The sequence below is a fragment of the Magnolia sinica genome, chromosome 4 (assembly GCF_029962835.1).
Source record: "Magnolia sinica isolate HGM2019 chromosome 4, MsV1, whole genome shotgun sequence".
Taxonomy (NCBI): domain Eukaryota; kingdom Viridiplantae; phylum Streptophyta; class Magnoliopsida; order Magnoliales; family Magnoliaceae; genus Magnolia; species Magnolia sinica.
In genome coordinates, this window is record NC_080576.1 from 60,024,831 (window position 1) to 60,040,091 (window position 15,261).

Below are 15,261 nucleotides of genomic sequence, written 5' to 3' on the forward strand. Positions count from 1 at the left end.
TCTAAACTCAAAAATTGTTTTGAATCACTTGTCTTAGAAAAATCACAAATTTCAGATAATTTTGAAAAATCAAAATGCGATTTGGAATTTAAAAACTCTCAAATTGTTGATTTAAAATCTGAAATTGAGAAACTTAAAACTGAAGTTTCTTCTCTTCTAAGTTTAAAGGACACATGGAAATATGCCCAAGGTGATCCAAAGTTAGAAAAACTTTTATCCGGATCAAGAAAATGTGGTGATCGATCCGGGTTGGGCTATGATAAAAATCAACCTCCTAAACAAAAGTATACTCCTCCTATGTTTGTTAAAGGAGAGTCCTCAAACTCAAAAGGGAAAAGTACTTATCAAGATTTTTCTAAAAATTCAAAAACTTTTCAAAACCTAGAAACAGCCATGTCAACTTTAATCAGAATCGAAATCCACTAGCTGAAAAGATAGTTGATTTACTCAAGGAGCTATTAAAATCTAACTCTATAGGTCATTCCTACAAGTATACACAAAAGAAGACCAACTATGTTCCTAAACCCAAAACAATTATGAAATGGGTTCCTAAAGTCACCTGCTTGGTTGCTCACACTGCTTTCAAAGCAACAAGTCATTCAAAGTGGTACCTAGACAGTGGATGCTCCAGGCATATGACAGGTGACAAAGCCTTATTCACCGATCTGAAAGATATGACTGATGGTTCAGTCACATTTGGTGATGGAAGCAACTGCAAGATAATAGGCCAAGGTACGGTTCAACTTTTTAATCTTCCTGTGTTTAAAAATGTTTTATATGTTGAAGGCCTAAAGCACAACTTGCTTAGTATATCACAAATATGTGATAATAACCATAATGTTCGGTTTTCTAATCAAAGCTGTGAAATACTAAATAATAAGGGTTTTGTAATATTAACTGGACGTAGAACGTCTGAAAATTGCTATATTATTAGCGAATCCAGCTCATCTAATCAAACATGTTACATGGTCCATACAGACGAGACTGATTTATGGCACAAACGTCTTGGACATGTACATTATCGAAATCTATATCGATTGAGCAAACGAGAACTTGTAAGAGGTTTACCCAAACTTCAAATTAGATAAAATATGTGGTGAGTGCCGGATAGGCAAACAAACAAAGAACTCACACAAAAAGGTGAATTCAAATACCACATCAAGACCACTCGAACTTCTCCACATGGATCCGATAGGACCTACCAGAACAGAAAGTCATGGTGGGAAAAAGTATATCCTAGTAATAGTTGATGACTTTACCAGATTCACTTGGGTAGTCTTCTTAAGGGATAAATCCGAAACCCTTGAAGAAGTAAGAAAAGTTCTCAAAAGGATTCAAACTGAAAAATCTTCTCAAATCAGTAAAATTCGTAGTGATCATGGATCCGAATTTGAGAATAGCAATTTTGAGAAGTTCTGACCGACCAAGGAATATTACATGAATTCTCTGCTCCCAAAACTCCACAACAAAATGGAATTGTAGAAAGGAAGAATAGGGTGCTTCAAGAAATGGCTAATGTCATGTTGAATAGCATGAAGCTCTCTAAAAATCTTTGGGTTGAAGCAGTCAATACACAGCTTGCTATATTATTAACCGAGTCTACACAAAAAAGATAATAATAAGACGGCTTACGAATTGTGGTTCAATAAAAAGCCTACTTTTAAAAACTTACGAGTTTTTGGCAGCAAGTGCAATATTTTACGTGATCGTGAAAATTAGGGAAAGTACGATACGAAGAGAGATGAAGGTCTTTTTCTAGGATCCTCTTTAAACAATCGAGCTTATAGGGTCCTGAACAAAAGGACTGGTGTGATTCAAGAATCCATTAATGTTGTCATTGATGATCATTTAAACACACCAACTTCTAATTCAGATAATGATGAAGTACTAATCTTTGATAAACCCGATACTTCATCAAATCAAACTGATTCTGATTGAGGACAGTTAAAGATCATCCAACCACACAAATTCTTGGAAACCCTCTCACCGGTGTTCGCACCGTAGACAACTTGAGGATATATGTAATTATGTATGTTTTAAATCCCATATTGAACCATCTAACGTAAAAGAAGCGCTTACTGATGAGAACTGGATTGTTGCGATGCAAGATGAACTCAACCAATTCATAAGAAATGATGTTTGGTATCTCGTACCAAGACCTAAAGATAAACACATCATTGGAACAAAATGGATTTTCAAAAATAAGTCTGATGAATGTGGAAATATAATGAGAAACAAGGCTAGACTTGTGGTACAAGGTTATACTCAAATTGAAGGAATTGATTTCGATGAAACCTTTGCGCCAGTAGCACGTCTTGAATCTATCAGACTATTTATATCCATTGCATGTTTTAAAAAGATAAAGATCTATCAGATGGATGTGAAAAGTGCTTTTCTAAATGGCGATTTACATGAAGAAGTCTATGTTGAACAGCCAATGGGATTTGAAGATTCCAAAAATATTGATCATGTATATCGGCTTAAAAAGGCACTTTATGGATTAAAACAAGCACCTAGGGCATGGTATGAGAAACTAACAAAATTTCTTTTATGTCATAAATTTCAAATGGGATCTGTTGATAAAACTCTGTTTGTTAAAAAACATAATGATCATATCTTAATAGTACAAATTTATGTTGATGATATCATTTATGGATCAACTTGTACTGACTTGACTACTGAGTTTGCAGATTTAATGAAATCACAGTTTGAAATGAGCATGGTTGGGGAATTGACTTATTTCCTTGGATTGCAAGTAAAGAAACAACCTGAAGGAATATTCATTTCTCAATCTAAGTATGCCTTGAATCTAATCAAGAGATTTGGATTTGAAAATGGCAAAAATTTTGATACTCCTATGAGTACTACCCTGAAACTATCAAAAGACTCTAATGGTAAAAATGTTGACTCAAAACTTTATCGGAGTATGATTGGGAGTTTGTTATATTTAATTTCTAGACCCGATATTTCTCTAAGTGTTGGTATTTGCGCAAGATATCAATCGATCCAAAAGAATCTCACTTGATTGTTGTCAAGCGAATTATTAGATATGTCGCAAATATTGTAAATCTTGGTCTCTGGTATCCTCATGAAACCAATGTCCAATTAGTTGGGTACCTGATTGGGCTGGTAATCTAGATGATAGAAAATCAACCGGTGGTGGTTGTTTTTTATTGGAAATTGTCTAGTTTCTGGTTTAGTAAGAAACAAAATTCTATATCACTTTAAACAGCTGAAGCTGCAAGATTGAGCTACACTTGTTTGGATGCAACGAATGCTAAGTGATTATGGAATTAAACAGATTCTATGTTATTACATTGTGATAATTCCAGTGCGATAAATATTTCAAAAATCCTATTCAACATTCTCGTACTAAGCACATTGACATTAGATTTCATTATATAAGGGAATTAGTAGAAGAAAAGTTATATCTCTAGAATATATTCCTACTGAAGATCAACGTGCTGATATTTTCACAAAACCTCTTGATAAAAGCAGGTTCAAAAAGATAAAATTTGATCTTGGCATGTGCATTTTAAATTGATAATTTATGCCTTCTTGTATAATATTGTATATATTTGCTAGATTGTATTTCAATTTTTGTTTAAATTGCAAGATAATTCATGCTATCTCAAATGGTACTCAAATTTGTTTGCCATCCTTAATCTGTCATTTCATTCTTCAGTATCGACTCCATCCTGGTCATAGTGTCATTCCATTTGCATACTTTATGACTGTATTGGCTACTCATATGTTAGTCGATATGCCTGTTGATGAAGCACCAATCCATCATCTGATCTTCAACAATACAAATATTAATAAGATGAAGTTGGATCTGCTTCCTGAACAAGGTGGTGGTGTTGATGGTGGTCCTGAAGAAGCTGGTGTTGATATTAATATGGATGATATTTTTGAGGAACTGGATTCTGACTCTGCTAATGATCCAGATTTTGTACCATCTGATGTTGATGCACGTTTGAGTGCATTAGAAGATAAAGTTGAGGATATAAATGTTAAGTTGGAAAACATGTCTGTTGCTCATGATTTGCAATTCAAATACATGCGCAAATACCTAAGGCGCTTGAACAAAGGCATGCACCAACTTGATCCTTCTATTCCTGCTCCATCTTCAAGTTCTAATTCTGACTAGTTTCTATGAGACTTTTGGTATGTAATAACTTTATTACTTTGCTCTTGTTTGATTGAGTTTGAGTTGGATTCTATGCTGGATGTTTGTTCTTAATGTAATATTTATGCTGGATATCTGTGATGCTATCTTGAGTATCTCTATGACTCTTTTGCTATACTCTATTTCCTCCTCTTGTTTACTCTCATTCCTTTATTTAGTTCTCCTTTGTCATCTTGTGACAAAAAGGGGGAGAATGGTTTTTTGTTAATGTGATTGTGAGAGGAGTAGCATTGGTTATGTTACTCAGGGGGAGTGGGGTGTCAAGAAGAATATATGTTTGATCTTGTTTCTTGTTGAATGTTGAAACTGGTTGAATGTTAAATGTTGATTTGCATGTATTAACCAGTTGTTTACTTTTGTTTGGTTATGTGTTTTGTCACTAATTTGACAAAGGGGGAGATTGTAAGTGCTATAGTTTATATCCCTGTTTGTTGTCAAATTTGTGGTGCCAAAATCACTGTTATGTTATATATAACCTGCTTAAGTGAAGCTCTCTCAAGGATCAACATACATGAACAAGCTAAGCTCACATCAAGCAAAGCTCTCAAGTACAAGACTCAGGATCTTGAATGAAAGAACTGATCACAAGACAAGACTCTTGAATACAAGAACTGCTCACAAGACTCAAGCTGAAAAGAAAAAGAAAGTACAAGGCAAGACTCAAGCTGAACTCAAGACTCAAGTTGAAACTCAAGCCACTTTCATGATTGAGCTACTTCAAGGTTTAGTCTACATCAAGACTTCAAGGCTCATTCTTCATGGTCTCTTGTTTCAATGTCCATACTTCTTGATTGAGGTTTGTTTGACCATAGGATGACCTTAGAAAGTAGGTCATTTCGGATACATAAGTCGAATGTTATTTTTCATGTGATTGGTCTGTCTTCGAACAGTCTTAGGTCTGCTTCGACTAGTCCTAGACTTGCTTCGACCAGTAAGAAAATCTTCGACCGATCGTAAGTTTGTTACAAATTCCGGATAAAATCGTTAGGCTTCGACTATCCTGGAGACTGTTCGACCGATCGTAGGAACAGTGTCGACTGCATCTTCGACCGGTCGTAGAATCTACGACTCGAAGTCCAGTCTTTGCAGGACCTACGACGGTCGAAGGAAACCTACGACTCGTAGGTGACCTACGACGATCGTGGGAGGGCTACGACTCGTAGAACGGTCAAAGCATATCCCGCCGGATTTTTCAAATATCTGTTAGAGCTTCGACTAGTCGTAGAGCACTCTAGACATCGAAGACCCGATCTTTTCACTTATAAATAGAGCACGAATCTCAAGAAATCATCGATTTAATTATAGTATTCAAGCCAATCTTCGTCGAACTTCGAGAGATAATTTTGTGCTCCATCTAAGCTAAGTGTGCTTATTTAATATCTTCTTTCCTTAGCTTTATTTTAATTGATTTTGTTTCGTATATTCCAATCTGATTTGAAAAGAGGAATTGTTATTCCCTTTCTTTGGAATCAAAATCAATTAAGGCAAGCCCTGTTTGGTTTAATTTAAAATCAATTAGAACTAGAACCATTGTAATCGAGTCTTGGACATTGAACTTGGACATTCAATCATCTAGTTTGATTTGGTTCTACCGGGCTGCTACAACGAAGGAGATATTCGGGTATTTTACATATTGTAAATTCCTTTCTATTATTTTGGTTTCTTTCAAGATTTGCCAGAAAATCTTGTTATATTGGTTATCTGAGGAGAGCCAGGAAAACTCAGAAGTGGGGGTTTTTAATTGTGTAAGCCCACATACAAAGACACAATTGTAAGGGTTTTGGGTGAACTGGGAAAACCTATCTTTAGTGAACGCTAATATCCCGTGTGAGGATATTAGGAGTGGAGTAGCTTTTTGTGTGGCTGTTGGATAACAGTTGGTGAACACACAGGCGAACCACTATAAATCCTTTGAGTTGTGGTTGATTGATTTATTCTTTTAATTGTTTTTATTCTTTTTGTGGGATGTATGTATGGTGGTGAATGTTGTAATTATTTCAAGCTTTGTGAGAATGTTGTAATAGCTTAGAATTTACTTTCTGCTATTCCTTTATAAGCTTGTTTTTCAATTTCATTTTGAAAGTTGTTCCAGCAAGGTTGCCCTGCCATTTTTATGGTGTATGGCTGTCCCTAGAACAATACATCTTTAATTACAAGTTATTTCAATTCAGTTCATATTTGTTTTTGTATTCCTCTTCGATTTGAGACTTGATACAAAGACCTTTCTAGAAATAAGGTTGTCCTACCATAAACTCTGTTTTTGGTGTAAGGTTGTCCTTAGAATAACGTTTGTATCAACCTCTCAAGATCTGAATTTTGAGGTTGTTTTTCTTTCCTTCATTATTATTTAATTTGGCTATCATTTTCTTTATTATTCCGCTGTTATAAGTTTTTATTTGGCATTGTCCTATTCACCCCCCCTCTAGGACATATAGCTTGGCCTTTTCAGATTTGGTGGCTGAGGTTGTCTCGCCACATAGGATGTGATCGATGAATCCGAGCCGTACTTGGGTAGTCGGCAGTGGTTAGGCCACACGGAGTGCTTACGCACTTCATGTCGATTAACTCAATGTGTGCTCGTACTAATCGATCTCGCCAAGTAACTTGATTGACTCGATGTATGTTCACCATGTATGGACGCTACTGCTTGAATCTAAGGTACCAAACTCACCAGTGAAAATCCTTTTAAACCTTGGTACCTCGATCCGCTAAGATTCATGAGCCGGGCATGATGGTATGGGACACCGTGGTCAAGTTGTCGGCCTACGCTGGGGTGACGAGCCTCCCTGTAGTGACCAGTGAGCAACCCAGACTCGTGAGCCGAATATGGCGGTATGGGATACTGTATTCGAGCTGTCGGCCTACACTAATAAGGTGACGAGCCCTTTTGTAGTGACCTCGAGTGTACACTAAGACTGCGTAGAGGCGACAAGCCCTTACGTAGTAACAAGAGTACACTAGGCCTACACTGATAAGGTGACGAGCCTTTTACAGTGACTTAGAACCGTAACATCGTATGAGATTTACTAAGATTGACGACCTTAGAATGGATCATTGTTTGGAAATTGATATAAGGGAGGTACCTTAGCTTCCCAATCCTGCTGTATGAAAAGGACTAATAATAACTCGGTAATCACTCTCATGTCATCGCACTGCATGTGCCCCGGGTTAAAGAGCACAGAGGGAAGAAAGCATGCCGCAACCGTAAGATGGTGTCGCACGAGGGAGTGTAGGTTATGGCATGCATCATGCTTACATTTCATCCTTGCATTAATCAGAGTACTTAGGGATGTTTGATTGTATTACTTTATCATTACTTCTTGACTGAATTGAGAACATGTTAACCTTTGCTTTATAGTTCCACTGAGTTGATCACTCACTCCCACGTTCTGGGACGGTGTTCTGAACACCCACAAGACTCTGTCTTAGTTGCAAATGACGATGTGACTCAGGAGGCGGAGCCCAATTACTATGATGATCAGGATGAGTTCTCATATATGCAAATCTCCGGTGGTTTCGCTTAGGTCATCCGGATCGATGGGGCTACAGGGTTTATTATTATAGTTGAACTATTTTGAACTATTATATATATATGGTGACTCAGTGATGTATTCATACTCTGGAGACCGATCGTGATCTTTTCGGTTCATACACATCTATATACATTTTCCAGTCTTCCGCTTACGTTATATGAATTGATCTAGAGTATGAATTACTGTTTTTGTATAATCCCACTCATGATTAATGCACTAACATAGACAATATTTAATCAGTATTATTTATGTTGCATAAGTGATGCGTTGGAACTCGTGGATTAAGTTTATGCTCGACCTCCGATTTTCAGGGCGTTACAATTTCAGTCGGGGGCAAAGTCATTTTCTTTCTAGGAGCGGCCAAATAAATCAAGTCCCGAATCCACTCACCGTCTAGCTGCATGATCCACTCATGAAACCGGTCGTTCCAAACTTCCTTTCAGCATCTGAATAGCCTCTGATCAGGTAACCAAGCCTACCCTCCCTCTATTCCTTTCGGATTTCAGCTGCTCATCCATGTGGGTTCTCAGTCACCACAACTCGGTCATGAGTTAAGTGACTCGGCTCTGCATTCCTGGGTGAAAACCCTGATCTGCCATCATGGCAGTGATCGGTTTGTCTAGAGCAAGAACCTGTACTTCGAGCCGAGATATGGTTCGCCACAACTAGCTAGTAGATGGCCATCTGACTTGAGTCATTACTGAGTCATTGACAAAGGGTCAGTTCAGGAATGCAAACCCCGACTCAATTGAGCTTGAGAAGCAGTTCATTACTGTAAGTTTAAGGCCCAATCCAGGGTGATCCAGAATTACCCAGTTGGGGGCTGACTCAGTTGGTCTTCATACTGAATCAACCCTACACTCGGCAGCGGGTTGACTCGGCCAATCTCCCAATTGAGTCGGGTCGTCTCCCATGTTAGAAACCATCCGAAAAAGAATTTGGAAAGCATGGGATTCAATAGATCATTAGCCTAACCTTGAGGTTAGTAGATCTCTTAAAACTAACTTCTCTAATCATTAGTAGAAAACTCCATCTGAGTCAACTCAGTCATGACTCACTGGAATCTTGAAATGCCTCATCTAGGTACTGTTTACCACTGATATCCTTGAAAGATATTTCACTTCAGTCAATTTCAAATCAAGTGAAGGCAATCTCAAATTATCTATAGTCCATGCCTAAACTAGAATAGAATTTGATTTACATTCCTTTGTTTAAGAATTCATAGACTCACCTCATAAGAAGGCTCAAGTTAAGAAGAGCATTCTCTCCAGGTGAGGGATATCCCACATGGCTTCGTCATTTCATGGAATTCTAAGATAGTTTAAGTTTGGATGTATAATGACATTGTGAATGTGTGGATAATAGTTAGGTCTCTTTTAATTTTTAATTTACATTAATGATCATGTGAAAATGCCTTAGACCATGTGGCTCTAATCCACCTAATAGGAATTGTGTTACACTCATTATACTACACTTGGAATTGTTTATGTCCATGTACACTTCTAGTAGTTACATTAAGAGGTAAGAGATCTTGTTTTCATTCGAATGATGAATTGCTACATTGCCCCTTTATCCATGTTAGATTAGTCATAGAATATCAACAATATTAAGGTAGTCCTTAGTTTCTTACTTGGATGAAATAAATGGGATTGATTACATTAACTTCAATCATGCATATCCTACAATTGTCCTACAATGAATGACTATGTGTTTAGGAATTGGCCTTGCAGTCTCTATGTTTTCCTAGTAATGGTTTTATTTGAACATAGCCTTGTTAGAAGTAGAAAGAGACATAATACTTCCATTTCTTTAATCTCATAAGTCGTGCAAGGAATGCCAAGGGTGGACTATCACCTCATTTAAGAAGGGTAGTGGGCTTGTTATAAATTCAGTATGCTTGAAATGTCACACTTGTGGGCCCTCACTGGGACTTAAAGAAACCAGGTGGATTTATATTTAGTTCGTGTTTGGGTGTTCGATATCCTATTGAAAGATTACGAACTTTGAAAATATTATGAGAGCAACTTTGTTAATCATGTGGAGTGCACATAAGTATCATGGTACATGACATTCATGCATGACATGTGAGCTTTTCCGCGTACTTAATGTAAGCCACACTCTGCTTGATTTACTGTTAGTTCTATTACACCAGTTTAATTTGTAGAGTCTTCGCACTTTGGCCACTTTGGGCGCTCTTGTTTTACATGAGGCTTTTCCAGGATTAGACACTCTTCGAGCGTACTCCGTGTATTTTTCCAGGAGTCAGGATATCCTTGGGCGCCCTCACCTGCATGGTCTTTTCTAGGTAGTCTACTACCACAGGCGACCCCTTTATTTTGATAGTTGGGTGTGCATCCCCAGATTTGTGATTTGAACATACATTCACACATCCATACATTTATTTATAGGTTCATGTCAATTCTATTATGATTGTGTATGTTAGTTTAAACTGTTTTGGAATGCTTTAACATGTATGAATCCTAGTGGGAAATTCCCACTTTGTTTTTAGTCACCTAATCATGCGGTTGCACCAAATAAATACAGGTATGATGATGGATGACGCCTATAATGGGGCTCCTGGTGTTGCTGAGAAGAGTACAGTGAGGAAGAGCCTTATGTTGATGCAGTCGAGCCGTAGGAGCTTCATTAAATCCATAAGATTTACCACTTGATATCTCAGACTTTATGCTTGGTTAATATTTGGAGTCCTGTAATTAAAATCCCCTGCTGAGGGATCTCACTTTCATTTATTTACATGCATTTACATATGTTGAACTTCTTTCATTAGTTTAAATAGTAGTTACCTTTTGATGTTATGGATTGTGTTATTAATTAGATGTATGGTAGTCTCATTTATGACATAACGTTAGGATTCTTGTACATGGGCGATCATCCTCAAGTTATGAGAATCAAGATGTTAAAAGTTGGTATCAGAGAAAGAGTTTAGACAAACCTTGCCTTTGGGAAAGGGTCTGTGCAAACTTAAAATATCTTAGGTTTAAGATTACATAGATATACACTTGAACTAGGAGGATTAAATTTAGGTAGAAATTTCCCTTAGACTTAGAAAATTTTAGGGACATAGAGACCCAAGTTTAAAATTCCTACTCACATTAGGTTCCATAGATATGCACCCAGTCGTAAACATCTTGTCCTTTAACTATCAAATAATTCCATCTATAATAGCATTACTATTCTAATAGTCATCCTGTAAAACTTAACTTTCAATTTAAGTGTACATATCTGAAGACTTTCCTAATGTTGGTGATTGCCTATTGATTTTACAATATAGAATAACTTGATTGGGAAAGCAGACTGGATGAATAGGTTTGAATTGCTGAGTCTAAAACTTTCGCTACTTGTGAGTTGTAGCAAGGAAGTACTTCTCCATTTCAACAATATTTGTTAATATTTGAGTGAATTTATGTAACCATTCATTTGAAGTGCAATATTAGCAATTTGTGGAACTATCCAATTTATTGAACTATCCAATTGTTTATCAAACACTAATTACACATTACTACATAGATTTTAATTCTATTATAACATCTTTCTTAAGTACGATAGATTGAAGATATTGTTGTTTGAATAGTCATAACCTTTGATTCATGGAACTGAAATTATTAAACATGAGTGGTTAGATCAATCACTTAATTTTAAGTAATTAGTCGATGATTCGTTTTACTTTAAATACCATCCAAGTAGGAACCACTTTACATGTTTTAGATTGCACAAGGACATGTTTAAAATTTCTGAATAATTGTGTATTGTCACCACTAGAGTATCAAAGATGCATTCTTACTCACCTTGAAGTATGTAGTTAAAATTTTATTTTTCCACTACCTTTGGGATATTGAGATGAAGCTTGCTAATTGAATATTATGATCATTGGATATCTCCATTTTAAATGCCCGATAAATGTTCACCCCGTTTGGTCACCTGAATATAGGAATTTAAACTTAGGCCCCATTTCTGACCATTACATATCTAGAATTAAAAACCTAGAGATATAACCCCTTTAGAAAATTTAATTAGGAAATCGTTTCCTTTAGGAAATTCCCTTTAGTTAGGAAGAAATTATTACAGAGAACTTAGAATCCCTTGGATTATAAAATCCTTATAGCAGAACTATTTGTCTTATAGTATGATTATGATAGAATAATGCACCCTAACATTATGTCCCAAAATTTCAGGATATGATGCCTCCAAGGAAGAAATCCCAACAGGCACAGGCATCTCTGGCAATGCCACAAAATCTAGGGGCGACTGAGAGAGAGGAGAGCCCTATATATACCCCTGCACTCCTAGCTCAACCTGAGGAGATGGACTCGAGGTCAAGAGTAGAGAGCATCCCGCCACCCTACCCAACCCGTGTAGATAGGAGATCATCTTTTAAGGCACAGTCAAGAGTCTTGACACCAGACGCTTAGGAGCAAATGGTCGCCTTGCTGAACTAACAGCAAGCCTTCATGAGGGAGTGGCAGGCCACTATGGCGGTTGCAGTAGAGGCATTATATCAGAGACCATGCATACCAGTATCCCAAAATATGAGAGTGAGTGATCAACTCAGTGGAACTATATGATATCAAATCAATCAAGCAGTAATGATAAGGCAATACAATCAAACACGTCCTAAGTACTCTTGTTAATTTAAGGATGTATGAAGAAATGATGCATGCCCTCACCTGCACTCCCTCAGCGTCTTCATCTTACGGTATGCATGACAACCTCTCGCAGTGCCAACAACGCCAACACACATGCAATGCGGTGCATGAACATGATTACCAAGTTGTTATTAGTCCTTTTCATATAATAAGATTAGGAAGCTAAAGTACCTTCCTCATATCAATTCCCAAATGGTGATCCATTCAAGGGTCATCAGTCCTAGACAATCTCATACGATCATATGGTTCTAGGTCGCTACAAAGGGCTCGTCACCAATCAATGCATGCCTATCATACCTTAGTCCTACCTTAAGGCTTGTCGCCTTAATGCAGTATCAAGGTATGCTCGAGGTCACTACAAAGGGCTCGTCACCAATCAATGTAGGCCGACAGCACGAATATAGTGTCCCATACCACCATAATCGGCTCACGAGTATGGTGTGCTCACTGGTCACTACGAGGAGGCTCGTCACCCTAGCGCAGGCCGACAACTCGACTACGACGTCTCATAACACCATGCCCGGCTCATGAGTCTTAGCGGATCAAGGTACAATGGTTAACAGAATTGCATTGGTAAGTTTGGTACCCTAGATTCAAACAATAACGTCCATACATGGTGTACATCCACCGGGACAATCAGGTTACTTGACAAACTCAACTAGCACAAGCGCACATTGAGTTGAACGGCATAGAGTGCCTAAACACTCCGTGTGGCCAAACCACTACCGACAACCCTAATACGACTCAGGTTTGTCAAACACATCCTACGTGATGAAAACAGCTGTAAGACCCGTGTCCTAATCCGTACTGTTCCGTTAGCTTCCGCGGTCCTTCCGGTCAAATTCCGGCAACCTTCGCACCGTATTCGGTATTTGCGCATGATCCTAAGCCAGGTCCCGCGCACCGACGTCGGCTTGGTCCGAAAGTTATATCATAGCGACCGCGTCGTCGCCGCGGTTCCAACGCCGTGACTTACGCACCAAACCGATACCCAGGTAAGAAGATGCCGATCAGCGTTTATTCCGAAGAAACACCGCGCGTTGCGGATTTCGAGGGAATCTCTACTATTAGTCCCATCAATCAACCATTAAAGCATCCCATACCTCAAGTACATCAACCCATCTCCACCTTTTACAAAAGTCCACCATTCTTTCCACCTCACCACTCCTCTTTTCCAAATTTCAACAACAACCATACACCTTTTCACAAATTTCAACCCAAACCATCCCCCATCACTCCATCACCCATCTCTTTCTCTCTCTCTCCCTCCCTTTACAACTATCTCTCTTATTCTTTTTTTCAAAAAAAAAAATCCAAATCCAAGAGAGAGCACCATGAGTCCCCCATGGTGAGAAAACTTCATTTGTGAGGTCCACCTTTCCTACCTCTTGATCTCTCATCTCAACCATCCATTTCTCATCTTCCACCATCAAAGAGGAGCTCAAGGAGCTAAGGAAGCCAAGGGAGCAAGAAGATCTAGCGGTGGGTGTTTGGATAGGATAGTTTTTTTAATGTTTTTAAGATGGGCCAAGTGAGGCCAACCGATCAATGGTTGGATCTCACTTTGGACCCTATGATGTGGCCAATGGCCCACTTGGATCATCATGATCATTCCATGATGGGGCCATTCTCCATGGACCCCATCATGATGTTTACTTTCTTGCATATTTAGGGTCATCTAGACCGTCTGATTTAGTGGAGAAGGAATCTCTACCGTTGAATTTTAATTTAATAGGCCCACATGTAATGGGACCCACTTGATGTATGATTTAGTGCAAGGGAGGGCCCATAGTGCCGGGGTCCCTCCATCACACGGTCTCACTCTCTATCTTTCTTCCTTTTTCTTTTATTTTTTTATTTCTATTTTCCTTGTGGTTATGATGATGAAGCTGTGTGGCCCATCAGGACCCCACCATGAAGTTAGTAGGTTATCCAAACCCTTTACCTGTGGGACCCACTTTGCGTGTATTGGACCCACGCCATCCATCAGTGGTAACCCTCATGAGTAGGCCCACCTTGCTCGGCCAGAGAGTCCAGCGTCCAGGGACGCTGGACGTTTGGTGAAAATACAAATACAAGCTTGGTTCAAGCTAATGGAGGAGGCCCATTCATGCAGGCCCCACCTTGATGTATGTATTAAATCCACACCATCCATTCCTTCCCTAAGCCCTTTTTAGGCGTTAACCTGAAAGATGGGATCCATCAGACCTTCAGGCGGGCCATACCATAGCAAATGGTGGTTTTCACCATTGAAACCCTCCTTATTATTTATATGCCAAAATATGTCCAATATTGGACTTATTTTGCTCGTGTTGAGCCATGGGACGCCACTGGACGGAGTGGATTCTCTGGATGCGGACCCCACCTATAAAATCCTCGGATTTTCAAAAATAAAAAAAAAAAGAAATGGGCAACACAGCAGCTGACGCTGCTGTGTCAGACGGCGGCAGCCGGCTGCAGCCGTGGGCCCCTCCTTGATGTTTATATGTCATCTAACCCGTTCATCGGGTGGGCCACGCTCTGAAGTGGGCCCACCCCAACATTCAGCCTGGGCTAAAGCTCCGGTGGCCCACCCCGTATGAAACAGTGGGATTGAACATTTACCTTTGAAACCCTTTTTGGGCCCACAGAAGTCTTGGATCAAGGTGAAAATTTTTATCACCCTTCTCCTAGGTCTGCTTGACCTTATTAAGGGTTTGGATGGAATCTAAACATTATGGTGGGCCCCACATGGAGCCCACAGTGCTGTAAGTGTTTTATCTCCACCGTCCGCCTGGACGGTGGAGCCCACTGTGAGGGGTGTGGGTGCGTGCGTGCTGGGTGCGTGCGTGCTGAGTGCGTGCGTGTTGCGTGCGTGCGTGTGTATATATATATA